The sequence below is a fragment of the Chlorocebus sabaeus genome, chromosome 22, assembly GCF_047675955.1.
Source record: "Chlorocebus sabaeus isolate Y175 chromosome 22, mChlSab1.0.hap1, whole genome shotgun sequence".
Lineage (NCBI taxonomy): Eukaryota > Metazoa > Chordata > Mammalia > Primates > Cercopithecidae > Chlorocebus > Chlorocebus sabaeus.
This window is the reverse complement of record NC_132925.1, coordinates 81967779-81995216: the sequence shown is the minus strand read 5'-3', so window position 1 is coordinate 81995216 and position 27438 is coordinate 81967779. Positions and strand designations below refer to the sequence as shown.

General features: G+C 39.4%; 1 protein-coding gene and 1 pseudogene across 32 annotated transcripts in view; one reads left to right on the top strand and one right to left on the bottom strand.

Annotated features, from left to right (window-relative positions):
- The window catches only part of SLMAP (sarcolemma associated protein), a 177168-nt gene that overhangs the window by 42410 nt on the left and 107320 nt on the right, over positions 1-27438 (top strand). The window lies entirely within an intron of this gene.
- Positions 2143-4285, bottom strand: LOC140709803 (pyruvate dehydrogenase E1 component subunit alpha, somatic form, mitochondrial pseudogene; annotated as a pseudogene).

Below are 27438 nucleotides of genomic sequence, written 5' to 3'. Positions count from 1 at the left end.
GTCAAAAATACTTAATGCCATGGGATGATATCAGTGAAAATGTCAAAAACACAACTCTACGTAGAATATGTCTCTAAAATTTTTTAAAAATTCAAGGCAAGGGGCTGGATATGGTGGCTCATGTCTATAATCTCAGCACTTTGGGAGACTGAGGTGAGAGATCACTTGAGGCCAGGAGTTTGAGACCAGCTTGGGCAATGTAGTAGGACCCCCGTCTCTACAATTTTTTTTTTTTTTTTAAATTAGCCAAGCATGGTGGCTTGTGCCTATAGTCCTAGCTACTTGGGAGTCTGAGAGGCAGAAGGATCACTTGAGCCCAGGGATTAGAGGTTACAGTGAGCTATGATTGTACCACTGCCCTCCAGCCTAAGTGACAGAGTGAGATCCTGTATCTTAAAAAAAAAAAAAAAAAAATGCCAGGTGCGGTGGCTCACGCCTGTAATCCCAGCACTTTGGGAGGCTGAGGCGGGCGGATCACTTGAGGTCGGGAGTTTGAGACCAGCCTGACCAACATGGAGAAACCTCGTCTCTACTGAAAAAAGAAAATTAGCCGGGCGTGGTGGCAGGTGCCTGTAATCCCAGCTACTCGGGAGCCTGAGGCAGGAGAATCACTTGAACCCGTGAGGCGGAGGTTGCGGTGAGCCAAGATTGCACCATTGCACTCCAGCTTGGGCAACAAGAATGAAACTCCATCTCAAAAACAAAACAAAACAAAACAAAACAAAAAACGAGACAGGAGAGTGGAATGTTAGTCGTGTAATGCATATAAAGCAATATGTTAAACTGTTGACAGTGGTTATTCTTGGAAGCTGGGAGATGTTATTTCAATTTTCTTCTGTACTTTATTATATTCTTCTGATTTCAACAATGAGTATTTTATACTTGGAAAAACAAAGTAAAATTATTTTTGAAAAAGATTAAGTGTGGTGAAAAACCTCATAATGTGACTAGGAAACCTGAGTTTAGTACCAGTTATGTTATTAAATAGTTATAAACCTTGAATGAATTTTATCTCTTCCTTGAGGAGCGCAGTTTGCTTATCTGCAAAGTGATGAGTTGGACTAAAATAAAGACTGTATGGTAGAGTGGTAAAGATCTGGAAGTCAGGAGTGAGGAATTAGGGATGACAGCTGTGGAGGTCACTGCATGGGTTCCTATCCTGGTTTCACCTCTTATTACCTGGTGACTTTTGGCAAGAAATTTAGCTTCATTGTGCCTTAGGGGTTTTTCATTTATAAAGTGCAAATAATAATAATACCTCATGGGGTTGTGAGAATTAAATGAGTTAATATATGTAAAGGCATACATGGCAGGGCACACAGTAAAGACTAAATAAATGTTAACTAATTTTATTGGTACGTAAGCTCCTTTCTGAGCAGTCGTTTATTACCAAGAATATTTTTAGTCAGGTGGGTGGTTTCTTAAATTTGTCTGTCATTTGAAAGTTTAACTGATTTTTTATTTAGATAATTTTCAGGATTGCTGAGGCTATCTATTTGTGAAATTGAATATTGTGGACTTTGGACTTGCTTTGTTTACTTGTCTTGTTCTTACACAGGCAGCTGCTTTGGGGCCCTAAGTTACCTCGTTGATGAAGGTATTTTGTAGTCCTTTTTAGCACTAAAAATCTCATACTTGATTTTCTAGAGCGTTTTCTGGCTCTTTGTTTTGAAACTAATGTTGTATGTAGCTTAATCTAAGTTGCATGGGCTGTTAGGTTGTAGCTATTTTCCTTCAACTGATGTTTTAATTTTAAATTTAGGAAATGGCATAAAACCCAAGAGAATACATATTATAGCTCAATTGACTAGCCTATTCTAGGAAAAGCTAACATTATAACGTAAACTCAGCTAAAAGTTGGTAAAGCATGACCTCTAGTTTAACTCAATTGATGCATAGGTGTTATTTAACTTAATCCCAGAAAAAGAAATGTAGCCAAATGCTATTAAGAGATAAATCTAAAAATCACTTTCAGAGTCAGCAACCATATTGAAATTCACTTTTGGAACTCTGAACAAAGACTGCAGAAATATTACTTTTATAATATTATTTTATTTCACTGTCTATATGAGGTAAGTGTTCAGTGAATAGTGACTCAGTTATCGTATTGCTTTGGAAATGTTGGTGAGCAAGTCACTCTGGAGTACCTCACTCAGTTTATAGTTGCAGTCATAATAAAAATGATTATATTATTTCCTTATGGGGTAAGAATGGAAATTATATTTTAATATATTTATTCTTAGATCTTCAGAAGCTCTCCCCATCTCTGCATGGTGTAGCTGCAGAAGCAGCCCAATGCAGGAGTCCAGTCATCATTTCTGTGTTAGAGTGTAAGTTAGAGTAACATTGCCAGGAAGCAAAAGGTAGGTGTTTGCCACAGTTAAGGGATACAATAACAGATATTAAGGGATACTTATCACAGATGTTAAAGGATATTCTTTGCTAATCGTAGTAACTTTTGTTCGTTAAATATACCTAGCTAACCCATTACAGGAGAGAGGTATTGTGTCTTCTGGCTTGACAGTTAGGTAAAGCCAGCCCAAGACAGCTTTGTGACCTACTGGTGGAGGAAAAGGCTCTTGCCTTAGGGACTGGATTTTATTTTAGGATGTTGTTTGCCTAAGGTCAAAGAATTGCTACCCTATGTGTTGCAGAGATTTAACTCAGTGCCTCCAAATTCCCCGTGTTTCCTTTTTGTATCTTCTTCTAACTTGGGTCCTGTTAATTACTTAGTATTTATATTTCTCTCCACGTTTTTCTTTCTGAAAGTAAGAATTTATGAGCTTTTCCTTTAAACATTTTGAGCTTTTTGTGTTTTCTGGGTTTTTTTTTTTTCAGTTAAAATTTCTGTTTTTTAATATATAAGAGGCTGACAACATGTTTGCTTCTGTGGAGGAAAATTGGGAAGCTCTGGAACATCAGGACAATGTATTTTTTATTGCACCACTGGACCTTTGGAACTCATTAAATTTTTTTCCCAACTTTTAAAACTTTATTTTATGCCATAGTACAAACATATTCGCAAGCTTTTTGATTTGCTTGTTTTAACAAAGTTAAGAATACAAAGTTTCTTACAGTTGACCGTGGATGTTCCATTGAGGCATAATAGTAAATTTACAGTCTCCCTTAGAATGATCTGATTCTACTCTGGAGGCTAAAGCAGGGGGATTGCATGAGCCCAGAGATTTAAGGTTACAGTGAGCTATGAAATCGCACCACTGCAATCCAGCCTGGGCAACAGAGTAAGACCCAGTCTTAAAAAAATAAAAATCTACTTAAACTGGATCCACTGATTTACATCATAAACTTCAAAATGCAATAAATGTACTGGCCTAATTCTTCCAAAGGTAGTTTGGGATCAGTTGTATCAACATCGGTTTCCTTTCATTCTTTTTTTTGAGACGGAGTCTCGCTCTGTAGCCCAGGCTGGAGTGTAGTGGCGCCATCTCAGCTCACTGCAACCTCTGCCTCCTGGGCTCAAGCGATTTTCCTGCCTCAGATTCCCAAGTAGCTGGGATTACAGCCATCCGCCACCATACCCGGCTAATTTTTGTATTTCTAGTAGAGACGGGGTTTCACCATGCTGGCCAGGCTGGTCTCGAACTCCTGACCTCAGATGATCCACCTGCCTTAGCCTCCCAAAATGCTGGGATTACAGTCGTGAGCCACCCTGCCCGGCTGTCCGTTTATTCTTTAACACTGGCAAGATTGCTATTTACCATTTTATCTTTGAGAAGCATAGTAGAGTCAGTCCTCTTGCTTCTTGAATTTCTTCTTGTGTACAACTGACTCCAGGATCACTTACACTGTGCCTTGATAATGGTAAGTCTGCAGCTTCATCAGTATGGTCCCCTTTCCAGATATACGACAGGCAAACTTTGTTGCTTCATGGACACATAGAATATTCATTCTATCTGTCTTAGTCCAGGTACAAAATTGCCTCTCTTACAGTAATCAGTGCGAGGTGCTGCTGTTTCAACAGATGCCCTTATTCCATAGCAGTTTTGTTCTCACAGATGAAAATGCGAGGTAATTTCCATAAAGTGGCTGTATCGTAGGCCTCAAATATAAAGTCATTCAGACCTCATATTTTCCATTATACTCACAGGCCAAGCCAAAAGCAGCTCCCAGGAGACCTGAGCTCTGACAATGCCATGGCACCTGTAGAAGTTCTTGGCATACATATGCATTGATCCTACTTTTCCTTTAGCACAACCTCCTCTTTGTCCTGTAAGCTCTGCAAGAATTTCTGGGACAGAAAGTTCACGAGTAAAGCTAAAGCCATGAGCCTAACAGGCTGTGATGAGATGATCTGTGGAATTTATCCTGGCTTCAAGTCCTTCCCTTCCTCCTCATCCCAACAATCTTCCTGACATCACAAAAATGACAAATATGAATAATTTCTGTCATTTTTGATGACAATATACAGCAAATAAGCTGTATAAACAGAAGAGTCCATTTTTTAATTCCATTTGATGAACAGTCTGCATCATCCTGTAATATTTGAGTCCGTCTTCCCTGGTGAGCACTATTGTGATAGGAGAGCCCTCTTCCAACTATTGAGCTTACATTTCTTAATTTCAAGTTTGCCTCATTTGCAAAATTACAGAATGCTACCAGCACTCTGCTAGCTGGCTTCTGGGTGAGCCCACCACACAGGGTGAGATGGAGGTGGGCATCTTCCTCTCCAGTGCAAGCAGCAGTGGCCAGGATGTTATTATACTCTGCACCAGGCTGCAGGCCCACAGACATTTTTGAAGGGAACATAATATTCATGGATAGGCTGTAATTTTCTTATCCATTCTTCCATTGTTGAATATTTACTGTTTTTACTATTTTTTTTAACCATTATAAATCATGCTTTGCTCAGTATCTTAATACCCTGATCTTTATTCATTTTTTAAATTATTTCTTTAGGGTAGATTCTCAGAAGTAGATCAAAGAGCACATTTTTAATGCTCTCTTGGTATGCCTTGCCAAACTACTTTCCAGTAGTTTGTGCCAGTTGGCACAACAGGTTGTGCCCATTTGCATTCTCATGATGATCAGCTTGTGAAAAGTTTCTTTTATGGTACTCTTGGAAGCACTAAATATTTATTATTTAAATACTTTTTGCTACATTTAACAGTAACAAATTGACTCCCTTAAATTTTTATGTTTCAAGGTTATTTAAAATTGTGTGTGTATATTTATATTTTGTTGTTTTTATCCTTCCTCTGTTCATTGCCTTCTTAAAAACAGCTTTATTGAGATATAATTTACATTCCATAAAATTCACCTATTATAAATGTAAGTCAAATACTTGAAGTCAATGATTTTTTTGTAATTCTATACAGTTATGCAACCATCACTGTAATTCAGCTATAAAACAGTTGCATCACTCCAAAAAAAATTCCCTGTGTCATTTGCTGTTAATTCTATATCCCAAAGCCAGCCTTAGGCAACTGTTAATCTGCTCTTTGTGTGTATGTGTGTGTGTATGTTTTTTGTTTGTTTGTTTTAAGATGGAGTTTTGCTCTTTCTGCCTAGGCTGGAGTGCAGTGGCATGATCTCAGCTTACTGCAACCTCCGTCTCCTGGGTTCAAATGATTCTCCTGCCTCAACCTCCTGAATAGCTGGGATTACAGGCTTGTGCCACCAAGCCTGGCTAATTGTTTAAAATATTTTTAGTAGAGACGGGGTTTCACCATGTTGGCCAGGCTGGTCTCGAACTCCTGACTTCAAGTGATCCACCCGCCTCAGCCTCCCAGGCTGGAGTCACCGTGCCTGGCCTGCTCTTTGTCCATAATAGATTTGCATATTCTAGAAATTTCAAACAAATAATGTCATAAAACATGTAGTCTTTGTATCTGGTTGGTTTCTTTCACTTAGCATTATGTTTTTGAGGTTCATGCATGTTGTAACATCTATCAATAGTTAATTCATTTTTATATCAGCTATACTATATTTTGTTTATGTAGTGTTTGATGGACATTCAGATTGCTTCTAATTTTTGATTATTATGAACAATACTGCCAGGAACATTTGTGTACAATTCTTTGTGTCTTTCATTTCTCTTGGGTAATTTCTCTAGGAGTAGGATTGCCTGGAGCCCATTTAATTTTACGTAATTGCTTAGCCACAAGAAAAGTTTCTTTTAAAACATGGATGATAGCACTATACTTGAGAAGAAATACATAATTAAATGGTGTAAGAGAGTTAAAGTGCAGTGATTGGAGCAGGTAAATGAAAAATTCTAAAACATGCGGTATGACTGTAATAATGAAAACTACTTCAGAATTTATTGGTAGATGAGCAACTGCTACAGTCTAAAACCAAGTGAAAGCAAATAAAAACAGTGAGCATCTAAATAAATATTGGAAACTTTGATTCCATGAAAAATGACAAAAATGGAAATTGGGCATGTTTGCATTCATTAGGACAGAAACATGAGTATATAAGATATATAAATTCTCTTTCCAGTATTAAAAAAGGCCATCAAGATTATGATAGATAAATAAGCCAAGGAGTTAAGTAGTCAGTTTATTCAAGATGAATGCATGTACTCTAGTGAATAAACAGGCATTCGTCCTTGCTAGTAACTATAGCAGTAGATATTTTATAAATTTGTTGGTTATACTAAATTAACAAAATCAAGTTAGTGCTAATGCTAGAGAGGTTGTGATGACATTAACTTCGTTGGTCTAGTCTGTGTGCCAAGCATTGTGGCAAAGCCATCTAGATCCTTGTAGATGTGAGATTTTGAAATAGCTTTCATTCTTGTTTGCTTAAATGTAATTTAAATATTTTAGTACTATATAAATAAAGGAAGAAATAACCCAAAAGATAAAACAGTTTTAGATTCTCCCATGTGCTGAAGTCAAATCTAGTCATGCCTTCCTCTCCACTGTCTTTCTCTCTGTCTGACTCAAACTCTGGAGGCACACATCCAACATGGGTTTTTTTCTTTTTGGGCCGGAGAGCTGCATGCTTGCTCTGCTGTGTTCTGAATCCTGCTTTTCTAGCTTGCCTAAATCCTGAATCCAGTTGTTCTTTAATCCAGTGACTCACATCTTGGGAGTTTCCCGCACCCCACTCCAAGAAAATGCAATTAACTTTTCCATTTCAAGTAAATAATTCTGTCATGTCCTTTCTACTCTTTACTGATTTTGCTTTAAGTGCTCATCTGAAAATATGCTTCCTGTTGACTTTTTAAAAGTTCCTTGTAGAGTTCTTCTGTATGGGTGGGACCAAACATTTGTGAGTCACTCCCAGTTAGTATAGCATAGTACAGTCATCTTAAGAGTAAGTGATTTTTTAGTTTGACAGGTTGTCCGCCAGAAAGTGATAAAGTAGAGCCAAAAGCAAGAAACAGAAATTGACTCTTGCTCTATTTTCACCTTTTTTCATCTGACATCAAAGATTATTTCCATTTCTGATACATTTTTATTGTATTTGTATTATTTTTGTCTAATTACTAGCATAGGTTTCTACATCATCCATGCTTAAATGCTTTTCTTTGTTATATAGGGCTGTAAGACATTTATACTGTCAGTAGTTGAGCTTACTTGAAGTCATAGGTGAGGAGGTAATGTGTGACGATTAAGAAGTCAGGAATGATAAAATAAAAAATTTTCTATTTTATTGTGCTTGACAATAAGTTTTCAGTTATTAAAAATACATTGGCCAGGTGTGGTGGCTCATGCCTATAATCCCAGCACTTTGGGAGATTGAGGCAGGAGGTCACTTGAGCCTAGGTGAAACCTCTCTACAAAAATGGTAAAACCTTATCTCTACAAAAAATACAAAAGATTAGCTGAGTGTAGTGGTGTACACTTGTAGTCCCAACTACCTGGGGGGCTGAGGTAGGAACATCACCTGTGTCTGGGAGGTCGAGGCTGCAGTGAGCCATAATCATGCCACTACTTTCCAGCCTGGGCAACAGAGTGAAACTCTGAATCAAAAAAATATATAGTACCAATTTACTATAATAATAATAATAATTTTCTTCACTGTAAATAATCTACCACTGTAAATGATCTTCTCCCATAGGTAGGGATACATCTGTGTTTGGTCCTTTTAGTCTTTGGTACTCAGATTGGCTTCACTACTTTAAGGCCTCAGAAGGAAAGGTCCCAGTAGGTTCTGCTAATTTTCAAGGAGTTAATACAACAGAATTAGAGAGTCTAGATTGTTATTTGATGTGACTTTTTTTGATCTCTTGTGATCTCTGTTGGCTTTTTCAAGTCATTATGGTTTCTCTGTATACTGGTTGGAGGTATTAGCCATTGGCTGTTTCCCTGGCCTCTTGGATGGTACTTTTCCTGATTTTCCTTGTACCTTTTTGACTATATGAAATCCCTTCAAGCATTTTTTTCCACTGGTTTTTCCTCAAGTGTGTGTTCCTAAATGTCATTGTTTTCTCTGTGAGTGTTATTTTTGGATCATTTTATATATTAGAATAATTTTGGTGACCATTCAAATGTGGATGCTTTTTAGATATATTGAGCCCTGAAGCCTGAATTTTCTGCCTTTACTTACTTTACTTACTAGATGTCCTTATAGTGAATCTAAAAGCAACATATCTAAAACTGAAGTGATTCATTCACTATCCACCCTTGCTCCAGTATTTCCAAATACAGATACTGGTGTTATCTGTCCAGTAGCCCAAGCTACCAACTGCTGCCTTTATCACTGAACACATAGTTTCTGTCACTGAGCCCCTCTTACTTCTTCTAACACTGTCCTAATTCAGGGCCTTATGGTTTATTTCAGTAGCCTCTTAACTGGTCTCCAACTGTTTTAGTCTGGTACTCTTCAAGGTACTTCTTCATTGAATGAAATATCAGTTTAATCTCAGTACGTCCCTGCCTAAACCCTATAGTACTAAGTTCTCTATCTGATAAAGGTTGTACTGCATGATATGTCCTAAAAGACTTGGTGACTGCTTACCTCTCTAGCCTCATCTCCGGTCATTCTCAGTCTCATACATCACACACTAGTCCTCTCGACTCCCCTGACCAACCCCACACTATGCTGTGTCTTACCTTTGTTTTTCATGATGTTTCAATCCCCTCCCTGTTTCCCCTGACTCACTCTTACTCAGCTTTATGATTCAGCATGGGACAGCTCCTTCAGGAAACCTCTTAATTCTCAGGGTTGGGCCAAGTGCTCCTTTTCTCTGTTCTTGTTAGTATGTAAAACAGGGTAATTTTTTTTTTTTCTTTTTTGTAAATTTTACTTTAAGTTCTGGGATACAAGTGCAAAATGTCTAGGTTTGTTAACATAGGTATACATGTGCCATGGTGGTTTGCTGCACCTATCGACCTGTCATCTAGGTTTTAAGCCCTGCATGCTTTGGCCATTTGTCCTAATGCTCTCCCTCCCTTTGTCCCCTGCCCCCCTACTGGCCCTGGTGTGTGTTGTTCCCCTCCCTGTGTCCATGTGTTCTCATTGTTCAGCTGCCACTTATGAGTGACAACATGTGGTGTTTGGTTTTCTGTTCCTGTGTTAGCTTGCTGAGGATGATGGCTTCCAACTTCACCCATGTCCCTGCAAAGGACATGATCTCATTCCTTTTTATGGCTGCATGGTATTCCATGGTGTTTATGTGCCACATTTTCTTTTCTTTCTTTCTTTCTTTCTTTTTTTTTTTTTTTTTTTTTTGAGATGGAGTCTTGCTTTGTCGCCCAGGCTGGAGTGCAGTGGCACAATCTTGGCCCACTGCAACCTCCGCCTCCCAGGTTCAAGCGATTCTCGTGCCTCAGCCTCCCAAATAACTGGGATTATAGACATGTGCCACCATGCCTGGCCAATTTTCTTTTTATTTTTAGTAGAGACAGGGTTTCACCATGTTGGCCAGGCTGTTCTTGCACTCCTGACCTCAAGTAATCCACCCACCTCAGCCTCCCAAAGTGTTGGGACCACAAGCATGAGCCACCACGCCCATACCATATTTTCTTTATCCAGTCTATCATTGATGGGCATTTGGGTTGGTTCCATGTATTTGCTATTGTAAATAGTGCTGCAGTACACATATGTGTGCATGTGTCTTTATAGTAGAATGATTTATATTCCTTTGGTTGTATACCCAGTAATGGGATTGCTGGGTTAAATGGTATTTCTGGTTCTAGATCCTTGAGGAATCACCACACTGTCTTCCACAATGGTTGAACTAATTTATATTCCACCAGCAGTGTAAGGGTGTTCCTATTTCTGTACAGCCTCACCAGCATCTATTGTTTCTTGGCTTTTTAATAATCACCATTCTGACAGGTGTGAGATGATATCTCATTGTTGTTTGGATTTGCATTTCTCTGATGATCAGTGATGTTGAGCTTTTTTTCATATATTTGTTGGCTGCATAAATGTCTTCTTTTGAGAAGTGTCTGTTCATATCCTTTGCCCACTTTTTGATGGGGTTGTTTGTTTTTTTCTTGTAAATCTGTTTACGTTCCTTATAGATTCTGGATATTAGACCTTTGTCAGATGGTCAGATTGCAAAAATTTTCTCCCATTCTGTTGCCTATTTATTCTTCCTATTTGAATAGGAGTGGTGAGAGAGGGCATCCTTGTCTTGTGCTGGGTTTCAAAGGGAATGCTTCCAGCTTTTGCCCATTCAGTAGGATATTGGCTGTGGGTTTGTCATAAATAGCTCTTATTTTGAGATATGTTCCATCAACACCTAGTTTATTGGGAGTTTTTAACATGAAGGGATGTTGAATTTTATCAAAGACCTTTCTGCATCTGTTGAGATTATCACGTGGCTTTTGTTATTGGTTCTGTTTATATGCTGGATTACGTTTATTGATTTGCGTATGTTGAACCAGCCTTGCATCCCAGGGATGAAGCCAACTTGATCGTGGTGGATAAGGTTTTTGATGTGCTGCTGGATTTGGTTTGCCAGTATTTTACTGAGGGTTTTTGCATCGATGGCATGAAGTTTTCTTTTTTTGTTGTATCCAGACTTTTGGTATCAGGATGATGCTGGCCTTATAAAATGAGTTAGGGAGAAATTCCTCCTTTTCAATTGTTTGGAATAGTTTCAGAAGGAATGGTACCAGCTCCTCTTTGTACCTCTGGTAGAACTTGGCTGTGAATCCGTCTGGTCTTAGGCTTTTTTTGTTTGATAGGCTGTTAATTACTGCTTCAATCTCAAAACTTGTTATTGGTCTATTCAGGTATTCAGCTTCTTCCTGGTTTAGTCTGGGGAGGGTGTATGTGTCCAGGACTTTATCTATTTCTTCTAGATTTTCTGGTTTATTTGTATAGAGTTGTTTATTTTCTGTTGGTAGTTTGTATTTCTGTGGGGTCAGTGGTGATATCCCCTTTGTCATTTTTTATTGTGTCTATTTAATTCTTCTGTCTTTTCTTTATTGGTCTAGCAAACAGTCTGTCTATTTTGTTAATTTTTTCAAAAACTTAGCTCCTAGATTCATAGTTAGTTTTTTTTTTTTTTTTTTTTTTTTTTTTTTTTTTTTGTAGGGTTTTTCATGTCTCTGTCTCCTTTAGTTCTGCTCTCATCTTACTTGTTTCTTGTCTTTTGCTAGCTTTTGGATTTGTTCGCTCTTGCTTCTCTAGCTCTTTTAATTGTGATATTAGGGTGTTGATTTGAGATCCTTCTAGCTTTCTGATGTGGGTATTTAGTGCTTTAAATTTCCCTCTTAACACTGCTTTAGCTGTGTCCCAGAGCTTCTGGTGTGTTGTCTCTTTGTTCTCATTGGTTTAAGAGAACTTCTTGATTTCTGCCTTATTTTATTTACCCAGGAGTCATTCAGGAGCAGGCTATTCAATTTCCATGTAGTTGTGTGGTTTTGAGTGAGTTTCTTAATCTTGAGTTCTAATTTGATTGCACTGTGATCTGAGAGACTTTTGATTATGATTTTCGTTCTTCTGCATTTGCTGAAGAGTGTTTTACCTGCAATTATGTGGTCAGTTTTAGAATAAGTGCCATGTGGTACTGAGAAGAATGTATATTCTGTTGATTTGGGGTGGAGAGTTCTATAGATGTCTATTAGGTCCACTTGATCCATAACTGAGTTCAAGCCCTGAATATCCTTGTTAATTTTCTGTCTCGTTGATCTAATATTGACAGTGGAGTGTTAAAGTCTCCCACTATTATTGTGTGGCAGTCTAAGTCTCTTTGTAGGTCTCTAAGAACTTGTTTTATAAATCTGTGTGCTCCTGTATTGGGTGCATATATATATTTAGGATAGTCAGCTCTTCTTGTTGAATTGATCCCTCTACCCTTCTTTGTCATGACTATGGATCCTGGCCTCCCTGTGCTCTTGGTGGAGGCAGGGAGCAGGCATGAGCCCTGCCCTTCTGGGCACAGCTGCAGCCACCCAAGTCTCAGCTGCACACCCTGGCCTCCCGTTCCATGGAGTAGGCAGGAGCCTACCCCTCATACCCCCAGGTGCAGCTGCAGCCACCCAAACTGTGGCTGTGGACCCAGGCATCCCTGCACTCTTGGGGGCCCAGGAAGGAAGGCCCCCCTGCCCTCGCAGGCTTCAAAGTGCCTGTTCCCACTTCCTGGCCTCTCCCTGCTGTTGGCACCCGTTTGATCTCAGAGCAAAGTCAGAGTGGTGCCCAGGTGCTGTCACAGACCAGCCAGGTATGCACATGCTCAGGGCAGTGCTGGCACACCAGCCTCCTATCACCTCAGCCCCCTCTGGACTTTGGGTGCCAACAAACATAGGAAGGAAACCTATGAGGGGCTGAGGGAAGCTCAGCACTAGCCTGCAGGTACCCCTTGGCACCTACAGCCTGGGTACCATGAACAGCAGCAGGAGGCAGACAGGTTCCTGGGTGGAAGGGGTTAGGTCCCTGGTGAGACCCCACCTTCAGACCAGTGAGGGCCTAAAGGCTGGGGGCCAGCTCTACAGACAGAAGCAGGCACTTGTGGTGCCTTTTCCGGTCCCGCTCACGGCCGCTCACAGACCAGCTGGCTCACAATTCCTCCCCTCTGAGGCCCGTAAAAGCCTTGGGCTCAGCCAGAGCTGAGCAGATGTTGAGATGACCTGCCTGTAGAGAGGAGCTACCCACTTCAGGGCCTCCTCTGAGCTATTCTGTCACTCAATAAAGCTCCTCTTTGCCTTGCTTACCCTCCACTTGTCTGCCTACCCCTTTCTTCCTGGACACAGGACAAGAACTTGGGACCTGCGGAAAGGCAAGGCTGAAAGAGCTATAACACAAACAGGGCTGAAACATGCCCCTTGCTTGCCATACTGCAGGTAAAGAGGAGAGAAGAGCTGCAGCCCTTCAGGGAGCTCAGACCTGGAGCTCCCCAAGCCAGGGCTGTGACTCCCTCTTTGATTCCCTGTAGTTCCTGGAGACTCCAAGCTTCCAGGTGCCACCGCGTTTCCTGGTGACAGCTGTGGAAGCTGCTTGCAGTGAGCCTGATCTACCACAGCCTCACAGAGAGCCAGCACACATGCTGGCACCTGGAGCTGCCTGCCCCACTGCAGCAGGCAGCATGCCTGTTCGCAGTGGTTGGACCCCATGCTTGCTTGCTCACACACCCCTTGCCACTCCATGCCTGGCTTGCCCTTGGCAGGCATGGGATCCAGGCTGGTAGCATGAACTGAGCACAGCCTGCCAGCCCAAGAAAGCAGAACGAGCCCAATGAGCCCGAGCAAAACTCAGGCAAGGGCACCACCAGCCACAGAGGTTTCTGGCCAAAAAAGCAACACCCCAAGGATCCTGCAACAGTTTTTCTCTTATTAAAAAAATTCTGTTGACTTCACTTTCTCTATTAGCATTGCTCATTTATTTGCTTCCATTTAGAGCAAAACTTCTTAAAAGATTTATCTAGGCCGGGTGCGGTGGCTCACACCTGTAATCCCAGCACTTTGGGAGGCCGAGGCGGGCAGATCACGAGGTCAGGAGATCAAGACCATCCTGGCTAACACGGTGAAACTCTGTCTCTGCTAAAAATACAAAAAATTAGCTGGTCGTGGTGGTAGGCACCTATAGTCCCAGCTACTCGGGAAACTGAGGCAGGAGAATGGCGTGAACCTGGGAGGCGGAGTTTACGGTGAGCCAAGATCGCGCCACTGCACTCCTGCGTGGGCGATGAGCGAGACTCCGTCTAAAAAAAAAGTTAAAAAAAAAGATTTATCTATATATATGGCCTCTCATTCCTCTATGTCCATTTTCTTTGCAATCATTCTGGTAAGGCATTCATCCTCCACTACGTCCACACTGTTCTTACCAAGGTCGTCAGTGGCTTTCAGATTATTTCCAGTGGTCAGTGTTTGTCCCTTACCTTACTTGATCTATCAGCATCATTTGACTGTTGATCTCTCCCACATTCTTGGAAAACATTATTCACACAGCTTCCAGGACATATCACTTTCTCTTGGTTCTTTTCATACCTTACTGGCCATTCTTTACAATTTCCTTTGGTTGGTCCTCTTTTCCATGACCTTGAAACTTTGAACTGCTCCATGTCCTTGGACCTCTTGTCTATCTGTACTCATTCCCTTGGTGATCTCATCCTGTCTCTTGGCTTTAAATTCTGTTTATATGCTGATGACAGCTAAATTTATATCTCAAGCTGAGACTTCTTCCCCTGAACTCTAGGCTCATAAATCCAAGCTGCCTTTAAAAAAAATTTTTATTGTGATAAAATAAGTGTAACAAAATATATCATTGTAGCCATTTTTAAGTATACAGTTCAGGGTATTATATACATTCATAATGTTCTGTGACCATTATCACCATTCATCTCCATAACTCTTTTCATCTTGTAAAACTGAAAGTTTTTACATATTAGACAGTAACTCTTCTCCCTCCAATCCCTGCAAGACACCATTCTACTTTCCGTCTCCATGATTTTGAACCCCTGTAGCTACCTCTTGGACCCCTGTAACTACCTCAAATAAGTGGAATTATATAGTATTTTGTCTTTTTGTGATTGGCTTACTTGATTCAGTATGATGTCCTCAAGGTTAATCCATGTTGTAGCATATGTCAGAATTTCCTTCCTTTCTAAGGCTGAATAATATTTTATTGTACATATATTTTTATGTCATATTTTGCTTATCCATTCATCTGTTGGTGGACACTTGAGTTGCTTTTACATTTTAGCTATTGTGAATAATGCTGCTATGATCATGGATGTACCAGTATCTCTTTGAGACCCTACTTTTGGCTATATACCCAGAAAGGGAGTTGCTGGATCATATGGTAATTCTTTTTCAAAATTTTTGAGGAACTGCCATATTGTTTCCCATAGTAGCTGTACCATTTTACATTCCACCAACAGTGCATAAGGGTTCCAGTTTCTCCACATCCTTGCCAACACTTATTTTCTGTTTTTTTTTTGAGAGTAGCTATCCTAATGGGTGTGAAGTGGTATCTCATTGTTTGCATTTCTCTAATGATTAGTGATGTTTAGCATCTTTTCATGTGCTTATTGGCCATCATATATCTTCTTTGGACAAATGTCTATTCAAGTCCTTTGCCCGTTTTTGAATTGGGTTCTTTGTTTTTTAGTGGTTGAGTTTTAGGTGTTCTCTATATGTTCTGGATATCAATCCTTTATCAAATGTATGATTTGCAAATATTTCCTCCCGTTCTGTAGGTTGCCTTTTTACTGTATTGATAGTGCCCTTTGACACACAGAGGTTTTTAATTTTCATGAAGTCCCCTTTGTCTTTTCTGTTGCTTTTGCTTTTGGTGTCATATCCAAGAAATCACTGCCAAATCTAATGTTGTGAAGCTTTTCCCTATGTTTTCTTTTAAGAATTTTGTATTTTCAGGTCTTACATTTAGGTCATTGATCCACTTGGAGTTCATTTTTGTATATAGTGTTATGTTAGGCTCCAACTTTATCATTTTGTTTGTGGATATCCAGTTTTCCTAGCACCGTTTGTTGAAAAGACTGTTCTTTCCCATTAAATGATCTTGGCACCTTTGAACAGAATCTTTTGACTGTATATGTGAACGTTTATTTCTGGACTGTCTATTCTATTCATATTCTTTTGAATATGAGATACATGTCTCTCTGTATGCCGGTACCAAGTATGGTATTTGATTAGTGTAGCTTTGATTAATGTTTGATCAGTGTAGCTTTGTAATAGGAAGAAGGAAATATGAATCCTCAAGTTTTGTTTTCTTTTTTAAGATTGTTTTGGCCATTGAAATTCTGTGTAAGTTTTAGGATGAGCATTTCTAATTTTGCAAAAAAAACCTCAGTAGGATTTTGATAGGGATTACATTGAATCTATTGATTGCTGTGGGTAGTATTGACATCTTAACAGTATTAAGACTTCTGTGATTATGGGATATGTTGTTATTTATGTCTTCTTTAATTTCTTTCAGTAATGTTTTATAGTTTTCATTGTACAAATGTCTTACCTCTTTGGTTAATTCCTAAGTTAATTCATTAACAATTTTTAAAAATTTTTACTTTTTTTTTCTTAACCCCTTTCCTAACCCCCTAAGTTAGTTCTTTTTGATGCTGCTGAAAATGGGATTGTTTTTATAATTTCCTTTTTGGATTGTTCATTGTTTAGTGTATAGAAATGCATCTGATTTTCCTGTATTGTCTTTGTATCTTACTACTTTGCTGAATTCATTTATTCTTAACAGTTTTTTTCTGGACCATTTAGGGTTTTCTACATACAGGACTATATAATCTACAAACAGATAAGATAATTTTATTTCGTCCTTTCCATTTGGATGCTTTTTTTTCTTTTTCTTTTTTTTTGGTGACAGAGTCTTGCTCTCTTGCCCAGGCTGGAGTGCAGTGGTGTGATCTCGGCTTACTATAACCTCCACCTCCCGAGTTTAAGTGATTCTCCTGCCTCAGCCTCCCGAGCAGCTGGGATTAGAGGCATGCACCACCATGCCCAGCTAATTTTTGTATTTTTGGTAGAGATGGGGTTTCACCATGTTGGCCAGGCTGGTCTCGAACTCCTAGACTCAAGAGATCCTCCTGGCTTGACTTCCCATAGTGCTGGGATTACAAGCCACCATACCCAACCAGGTATAAACTTTTAAAATTTTAATAAACATTGATGAATCATTTTCCAACAAAGTTGTATCAGTTTATACTCTCATGTCCAGGACAGTGGGCCTTCTGTATCCATGGGTTACACATCCATGGATTCAGCCAATTTTGGATAGAAAATATTTGGGGGAAAAAAAGGATGGTTGTGTCTGTACTGAACATGTACAGAATTTTCTTTTTGTCATTTTCTAAACAATACGTTATAACAGCTATTTATGGAGTATTTGTATTAGGTATTCTAATACCTAATAGATATTCTAATTAGGTATTCTAATACCTAATACTAATGGTCTAGAGATGAATTAAAATATATAGAAGGAGGTATGTAGGTGTTATGCAACTACTACATCATTTTATAAAAGGGTCTTGAATATCTGTGGTGGATTTGGTGTCAGTCCTCTCCACGGATACTGAGAGATGATGTATATGAAAATGTTGTTTCCTCCACATTCTTGCTAGAGCCAGTTATCACTAATCTTAGTCTTTGCCAAACTTATATTAAACATCCTGTTAGTTGCCTGTTTTCCTGAGCTTTTTAGGTCTCTTGAGAGTTTTGGCGTCAGGTGCCTGTTTGTACCTTCCCATACGTGTCTTTTTTTTTTTTTTTTTTAATGGAAATTTCAAATAATATAGGAAGGTGTAATGGGAAGGCCCTTATCCTTATAGGGTGTCCCAAGTAGCATTTTGAGTTTTGAATAGAGTGAGTTATGACCTTCTGTGAGCATTCTTCTTTTTTTTTTTTTCTATTTTATTTTTTCTCCCTGCAATACTTTCCAAGTCACGAGCCCCTCTCTCAGGGCGAACCCATCACAGGGTGTCCTTCAGTTGCCTGCTGTTCATCGTCCATCTCTGTCACCCAGGTGGGAGTGCAGTGGCACGATCATGGATCATTGCAGCTTCAATCACCTGGGCTCAAGCGGTCTTCCTGCCTCATATTTTGATTTTTTTGTAGAGACAAGGTCTCACTTTATTGCCCAGGCTGGTCTTAAACTCCTGGACTCAAGCAGTGTGCCACCTCAACCTCTCAAATTGCAGAGATTACAGTTGTGAGCCACCGCGCCCAGCCTTCTGAGCATTATTCTGTGGTTTGACTGGGTTTCCAGCCCTGTTACTTAGGGCCAGGAGTACAGTAGGACCCTGGTTTAGAAAAGGAATTATGATATCTGCTAAATACTATTTAGCTTAATTTATTCATAAATTGGTTCACACTGTTAATTGAATAGTTATAGATATACTAGTCTGTGTAATATATTCTAAGCATACTTACATATACATGAGAGCTGACTAGTAATTTCCTCTTGATATAACTTCACTTAGGGCTAGGTGCAGTGGCTTATGCCTGTAATCCCAGGACTTTGGGAGGCTGAGGCAGGAGAAACACTTGAGGCCAGGAGTTTGAGACCAACCCAGGCAACAAAGTGAGGCCTGTCTCTACAAAAACAAAACAAAACAAACAAAAAAAAAATTAGCTGGGTGTGGTGATGTGTGCCTGTAGTCCCAGCTACTCGGGAGGCTGTGGTGGGAGGATCTCTTGAGCCTGGGAGGTTGAGGCTGCAGTGAGCTGTGATTACCCACTGTACTCTAGCGTGGGTTACAGAGCAAGACTGTCTCAAAAACCCTCCAAAACTTCGGGATTCCCTAATCCAGCAGTCTCCAACCTTTTTGGCACCAGGGACTAGTTTTATGGAAGACAGTTTTTCCATGGATGGTAGGCAGGGGATGGTTTCAGGATGAAACTGTTCCACCTCAGATCATCAGGCATTAGTTAGATGTGCAGCCTAGATTCCTCAATGCATCGTTCACAATAGGGTTTACGCTTCTATGAGAATCTAATGCCACCATTGATCTGACAGGAGGTGGTGCTCACGTGGTAATGCTCACTTGCCCTCCGCTCACCTCCTGTTGTGTGGCCCATTTCCTAACAGGTCACAGACCAATATCAAGACTAACTGTGGATTAGGGACCCTTGCCCTAACGCATATCACAGTGTTTTGTATTTGTTATAATTGGTGTTCAGTCCATGCTATGAGGCAAAGGCTTAGCAACTTCCTTCTTTCTATGCAATAGTACACCGCTGCCCCCATCACACATGAATATTACCGTGAATATTATAAATATCATGGTTATTTATAACCATATCGTTCTGATAACCATAAAATATTATATATATTATATATTTAACACATGTATAAGAGTTCAGCTGTTACCGATCTATTTATATCTTTTTTTTTTTTAAGAGCAGTGTCTTACCATCTTGCCCAGGCTGGTCTTGAACTCCTGGACTCAGACAGTCCTCCCAAAGTGCTGGGATTACAGGTGTGAGCCACTGCGCCAGCCTTGCCTTTTTTTTTTTCTATCAGCTGTTTAAGTAATTGTCAAAGAACCTTATTTTTAAGAACCTTAACCAATAAAGGAAAGTCCCGAATCAGTTCCCTGACTGAAAAAAATCAAAGTGATTAAGTATTTACACATATTCTGTGAGCTTAATAATAATAGCTACCATTTGTTTAGCAGTTACTATGTACTAATACTGTGCTAATGCTTTATATCCTTTAACCTTTACAACAAACATTGTGAGGTAGGTACTGATGCTATCCTTGATTTAAATATAGGTAAAGGGAGGCTCAAAGAGGTTAAGTAGGTTGCTCATGGTCACACAATAAGTTAGAAAGTGATAGACCTTGAATTTAAACCTTTTTTTTTTTTTGAGACGGAGTCTTGCTTTGTTGCTGAGGCCGGAGTACAGTGACGTGATCTCCGTTCACTGCAACTTCTGCATCCCAGGTTCAAGCTATTCTCCTGCCTCAGCCTCCCAGCAGCTGGGATTATAGGTGTGTGCCACCACGCCTGGCTAATTTTTGTATTTTTAGCAGAGATGGGGTTTCTCCATGTTGGCCAGGCTGGTCTCGAACTCCTTGCCTCAAGTGATCCACCTACCTTGGCCTCCCAAAGTGCTTTACAGGTGTGAGTCACAGCACCCAGCCAAATTTAAACCTTTAATGTATGCTCTGCTCCATATAGCATCCATTATTTGGATGTAATACATTAAATCACAACTTAATAGCTTCCATTTTATAGTATGAATTACATCATTTATTGCTTCTACATTTAAAGAAGTCATTTGTGACTTGTGCCTTTTGGAATTTACTGACAGGGAATGAATGTTATGTGGAAAAGATCGGATTATAGTGCTACTCAAAGTGTGGTTTGGAAATAGAGATTTGAGAGTTAGCTGCTTAACTTGGAATAAAGCCTGAGTCTTGGATTTAGTTGGGGGAAAGTGTTTATTTTGTGAGAAATGTTATCTGAAAGAAATCTTATTTGTTAAGATATTTCAACTGAACTTCAGAAAGAAAAGGTAACTTTTAACAGGTAGAGAGTATGGGTGGGTGGAAGCAAAGGGCTTTTGAAGTCCGAGAGCAGCATAAGGAAAGACAGAGAGGCCTGGGGCTTATGCAGGGCACTGCTAGTAGTTAAGCAAGGGTGGAATGGATAGTACTTTGAGGAAAAGAGGAAGATTAGGTTAGATAGGGTGATTAGGGTCATTTTGAAAGACTTCGAAAGTCACAGCTCTTGGACTTGATTTTGAAGTCAGCAGAGGGTCAGCAGTCCTTTTATAAAGTGAAACAATGTGATCAGGTTTGTGTTTTAGGAAGTCTAGCATCAGTGTGGAGGGTGTAGAGTGTGGAATTATCTTGGCAATGGTTAGGGTAAGAGGAACTGTAATTGGAAGGGAAAGGCAGTATGGAATTGAGAGATTTTACTGAATCAGAAATCATAGGAATTGGTGACACATTAGATGCCCTAAAGTTTTATTGATATTATTTATTATTACTGATAGTATTATTGCCATTATTATGCACTTACTGTAAGTGATTTCTGATGGTCACAAGTCCATTCTATTATTAGTGGCTACTGACTGAATTTCTGTTAAGAGATGCTCAGGAAACTGATGGGTAAATGATGAGATGAGTCTAGGTTGTAGATGTTACAATCATGTAATATTTATTTAAAATATTTATTTGGTTGCTACTCAGAAGGCATTTTGTTTAGGATTGGGGATATCCCAATCTTCAAAGAATTTGCCATATTCATGAGGAGTCTAACAGGCTTTGTTTGCTGTTCTTTCTGTATAATCTTTGGACTTAAGTTTTAACTCCTCACTCTGTCTGCTCATGTGGGATGCTGCTTATTTCATAGTGTTCTGAAGTTTAGATGAGGTAGTGTATGTAAAGTACCTAGCATAGTTCCTAGCATGAGCAAAAGCTAGTTCCCTTCTACTCTGTCATGGACACAGAAACCAGAAAACCCAAATTTATTAGAATTGTGTGTCAAATCGGTGTTAGCAGGTAGTGAATGAATTTCTGAAAGAAATTTTTAAAAGCTTACCTTTCCTGATAATTTGGCATCAGAAGGTCTGATTGCTGTTTTACTATTTTTACCATTGTGACTATAGATAGGTCACTTGGTTTGTCAGCCTAAATTTACTGATTTATAAAATGAACAAAATCATTGCTGTTTTATAGGAGGTCTGGAGAAATAGTAGAGATAGTGGATATAAAATTGCCAGATGAACATTAAGTAGTATAGCAGAATGGTTAAGATGAAAAGTTTATGAGCTTAGGAGACCCTTTGGCAAGTTACTTAACCTCTTTTAGTCCTGATTGATTGATTGATTGATTGATTTTTTGAGATGGAGTTTCGCTCTTGTTGCCCAGGCTGGAGTGCAATGGCACGATCTTGGCTCACTGCAACCTCCACCTCCCAGGTTCAAGTGATTCTCCTGTCTCAGCCTCCCCAGCAGCTGGGATTACAGGCATGCGCTACCACACCCAGCTAATTTTGTATTTTTATTAGAGGCAGGGTTTCTCCATGTTGGTCAGGCTGGTCTTGAACTCCTGACCTCAGGTGATCCGCCTGCCTCGGCCTCCCAGAGTGCTGGTATTACAGGCGTGAGCCACTGCGCCTGGCCGTAGTCCTGATTTCTTTATCTGAAGTATAGGGATAATATAACATCTGCCTCATAAGATTGTTTTATAGATTAAGTGAAAAAATGCATGCAGAGTAGTTTATCCAAGCACATGGTAAGCACTCAAAAACTGACAATGATTATTGTAAATTATGTGGTACCCTTTTGTCACTGTAGAATAATTCTTTCTTTGGTCTTCCTTTCTTTGTTAAAACTTCTGTATACCTGAATTCTGGATATAAGTGATGTTACTTTTGATGGTAGTGAAAGAAATCAGCAATGCTTTTAAAAGAAAATTTCATACCTTCATAAGCTTTGGCCCCAAAAACTTCCTGGGGAAAAATGTCTAGGGACTTATGTTTAAGTCATAGAGAGAGTATTTGAATGTGATACTTTCTGTTACTAAATTCAGTTCAAAATTTTTAAAGAATTAGTGATTCTTAACTGGGAGCATTGCTAATTCTGAGAAGTGCTGGATATCATGAGAGGTGTTTGAACAGCTGAATCATGTGGCAGCCGAAAAATGAGAGCCTCTGTATTAAACTCACGTAAGGGGTTTATTTTCCTTCTTCCAAATAGTCATTTCCCATCTCAAGACAAAATGATTGTTTCATAAATTACATTGTTATTATTTCCATTTATTCACTTATGGTCCCCAGAAACTTTGTTTGCTTTGTCTTTCAAAGTAGAATTATTATAATTTTTAAAGAACTCACCTGTGGATGTCTAAATTTTCAAAGCCTTGAGGAGATAAATCTCTCAAAGAATTAACTGTCACTAAAAACGAAGAAATACGAGTAAAGACCAAGATGTTTTAAACAAAGTTATATGCCAACTTGAATGATTGTGCCTAAAGAATGAAAAGGCCATCATTATTATTTTCATTACCTTAGAAATTTAAGGCATTTTTAAAAGCTATGTATGTTCTTTTTTGGGCAGGTGTACTATTTGTGTCTTTTAACATTTCCACTGAATTTGTTTGCCAAATAAATTCTTTGTGTGTGGGCAGGTTCCCCCCCCCCCCCCCCCCCACCAATAAGATCCATATTCCTATGATTTTCCAATTTTACCAATCTTTAATGGAAATTTTTTTCTTTTAGTTTCTCTCTCTACTACCTCTTAATGACTATATAGATCAATATCAATGATCCTTAGATGGAGCCCATTGTATACGTTATTAAACAGTTTATAAGGCTTTAAACCTAGTGACTTTGTTCTTTTTTCCCACAAATGTGATCACAAGTATTTCCTTTTGTGGCAAACAAGGCTGTTATTCTATGGGTAAGGTGTTGTTTTTGTTGTTTGTTTTGAGACAGGGTCTCACTCTGTCATAAACCTGGAGTACAGTGGTGCATCATAGCTCACTGCAGCCTCAAACTCTTGTGCTCAAGTGATCCTCCCGCCTCAGACTCCAAGTAGGTGGGACCACAGGCACACACCACCACACCCAGGTAGTTTTTGGATTTTTTGTAAAGACAAAGTCTCACCATGTTGCCCAGGCTGGTCTTGAACTCCTGGGCTCAAGCGATCCTTCCCTTCCACCTCCCAAAGCACTGAGATTACAGGTGTGAGCCACTGTGCCTGGTCTGTGTGAGGGTTTTTTTTAACAGAGATTAAGAGTGGTGGTGCAATTATTTTGTTTTTGTTTCAGCTGACCTCAGGATGGTTTAATATTTTGTGAGGAAAATCATGAAGTGTTGTGAAAGTATTGCATATTTACAATATCACAGTATCCCCTCATTCTATTCCTAATATGCTAAAATACATGACATTTGGGTAAAATATGTAATATTTAAAACATTGGTGTTAATAATTTTGATATCCTTTGAGGTAATTAGAGACTTTTTGGTGTCTAAAAGATTGAGTTTGAGATCACTATCTGTTCTTTAGTATCAGTTAAGTAGGAGCCTCAAAGACAAACAGCTGCTTTTTGCTGTGATTAACACACCCCGAGAGGAAAAAATAATCAGAATTTTCTTATCAACCCATCAGTTTTGGGGTGTGGGAAATAGGCTAATCACTGCCAAATTAGAATTTGCTGTAGGCTTTCAGCTCCCCCCCCCACACACACCCCATCTCTCAGAACTGTATCTGTAAACGCGAGGGCAAATGGTCCAAGGTTCCATATGTGCAGGCTCTCTTTGCCTGGCAGGGTAATCTGGACCTCTGCCAATATTGCAGAATTGATTCTGCCCTCCTAGCGACCATCTCAGAGAGGCTGCAAAGGGCAATTCCAGGGAGATAGGTAAGCAAACCTTAGAGATACCTCCAGCGGGCGACTCACCTCTCTCTGGTCCTGCTCCTCCTGGTCGACTTTGTCCTCCATCTCCAGGTTTTCTCTCAAGCTTGCCTCATCTTAGAAATTCTCATTTTAGGCAGGTCCCAGTCTCACTCCTGCCCCTACTGCCTGGTGAATATGGCCCCATTAAGGTCCAGGCCCTCCTTTATCTATAGGACTTAAGGCAAATTAAGGGGGATCTTGCAAGTTTTTAGATGACCCTGACAGGTATATAGAGGCTTTCAGAATTCAACATAGGTGTCTGAGATTCAGAAATCTAATTTACTTTGTCCTGAGTTCTCAGTGAAAGATTGTCTTAATTCGAAAGCATATTTAAGAAAGATATAATAATTCTGTGTTTTGTATGCTTTATACTGTTTTGATTATTTTTAAAAATTTATCTTTCCCACCTTCCCTATTTCTGTCTTCCATAATCTTATCTCAGCTCCCATGTAGAGACTTATCTCAGTTCCCATGCAGAAATACTTTTTCTTTCTCCGCTTTTCCTTGTGAGCTGGCCCCAAAAGAAAGATTTATTGTACAGTGAACACATCTTGAATGTCACTAGGTGGAAAAAATCTTGGCAAATTAACATCATTTGTAAGACCTTCGGGTAGTATATGGGCAAGTTTCATTCTAGTTTACATGTGAGATTTCATTTTGGTGAAAACATTTCACCACTTTTGTATATATTTTCCTATAGAATATGAATAAAGCTTTTTATTTCCTCCTTCAGTGGCACAATTAAAAATTCCTGTCTCTGAAATGTGTGATGCCTTGTTAGCCAGGAAACCAGAAAGGTTATATAAATAAATTAATTAATGTTGAACATGCATATAATGACTAAGTTTGTATACTCTAAAAAGCAACTAAATTGTTGGTGGCAAAAGTGAACAAATCGTGGGTCTCCTTATTTCTAGTGACTCCCACTGCAGTTCATCCTACACACAGCTGCTAGATCATCAAAGCTGTTGGATTAATCTCCCTAAAACAGTATTTTCATCAACTCTGTCAGTAGTGCCTTCTGTCTTAAGAAACTGCAACTTAGTCCAGTGCTGAAGGCCCTCTCTTTACAGCTGTATCTTGCATTTTTCCACTTGTTCCTTTGTTTGGTTTTTGTTACCCTCTGGGGGCCTTAGCTATATATAAATTTGCTGCAATACCTGTTCCTCCTCCTCCTCCTCCTTCTCCTCCTCTTTCTGCTTGCCTTTTCATTCTGATTACCACCCTCACTCATAAATGCTTCCTTAGCAACTGATTATGCCTAACTATATTTCCCACCAGGCTCTCAGAATTTTGGTACTTAATTCATACTGTCTTAATTTATTCTCAGTTTAGGGTTGCTCTGCATATGATTTTATGGATGTGCAGTCTCTCCAAGATGGGTGCCAAGTAAATGTTACAGACTAAGTGATTTGCCTTAATGATGGAGGTAGAGTTGAAATTGGCTCTTTGTATTCTGATTGCTTCAGGAAGTCTTCATAAATGAAATGGGATTTCATAAGTTTGGAATCAAAGACCAGAGAGTGTTTAAGTAGGGAAGAAAGGCAGTATGGAAATGTTGTAGGAATAACAGTGTTAAATCTGCAGTATCTGTGAGGCCATGACACTCTGCTTAATATGCCTGAGGCTCAGTTTCTTAATATGATGCCACGGAAAAAGGTAGAGTAGAAATCTCTGAATTGATTCCGCCACCGAAATAACTATTGAGCTGGCATGAACTGCCTGAAGCAGCTATTTTGGAACTCTGGAATCTAGTAGAACATTTGCAGCATCCAAGGGAGTACTTGATGAGGAAAGAGGCTGGTGAGTTTCAAAGAATTTCATTGTTTTGGTGTTTGGCATAGTAGCTACCATCTCCCATCCCTCAATCCTGTAGGAACCAGGTGATGGTTGCCTGTGTTCCTGGTGTGACTTGCTGGTCCCCGGGTGGGCATTTGGGACCTTTAAAAATGGGGATTGTGTATTATGTTGCTATTTTTAATTGCTGAGGTGCCAGCTGTTTCAACCCCCACAAGTTGAAGTGACTTACTTGGCATTAGCCATTTAAGATTTAAAGAGACAGAACATTCCCTCGAACTCCTTTTCTTATTGGATCCAGACATTTAAGGAAATCTGTGTTAGGTCACTGGATGACTGCAGAGATAACAGAGACTTCAGTGAACACATATGGCAGGGAGTATAATCCTTGCAAAGAATAGGTTGGAAAATTCGCTAAACAAATGGCTGACTGCCACCCTCATCAAGTAACAACAGCAATCCTGGGGAGAGAAGGGAGCCTGATTTCCAGTTACCACATTACAATATTCAAAATATCCAGAAAAAATTAAAAAGCATACAAGAAAGAGGAAAGTATGGCCCATTGCTGGGGGAAAAATGGAGAGAAACCATCCTTGGGGAAATGCGGACATTGGACTTATCAGACAAAAAACTTTATCTTAAATATACCCAAAGAGCTGAAGGAAATCATGGTCAAAGAACTAAAGGAAATCAGGAGAACAGTGTATGAATGGAAAACAAGTGTATGGTATGAGGCAGGGGTCCAACTTTACTCTTTTGCATGTGTCTCTCCAGTTTTTCCAGCATCATTTATTGAAGAGACAATTCTTTCCTCATTGAATGGACTTTGAAATTCACTAGACTGTAGATGTTTGGATTTATTTCTGGACTCCAGATTCTATTCCATTGATCTTTTATATCTGTCCATATGCCAGTAACACAGTGTTTCGATTACTGTACCTCTGTAGTAAGTTTTGAATTCAGGAAATACACATCTTCCAACTTGATTCTTCTTTCTCAAGATTATTTTGCCTACTCACGGTCCCTTGCAATTTCCATATGAATTTGAGGATTGACTTTTCCATTTCTGCAGAAAAGGTGGTCATTGGAATTTTGATAGGGATTGCACTGGATCTGTGGATTGTTTTGGATAATATTGATACCTTCACAGTATTAAGTCTTCCAATCCATGAACATGGGGACATCTTTATATTTATTTAGACTATCTTTAATATCTTTCAGCAATATTTTACAGTTTTTAAGTGTAAAAGTCTTTTACCTCCTCGGTTAAATTTAATCATAGGTATTTTATTCTTCTAGCTGGAAATGGAATTGCATTCTTAATTTCCTTTTTGAATTATTCATTGCTGGTATGTAGAAACACTGTTTTTTGTGTGTTAACCTTGTAAGCTGCAA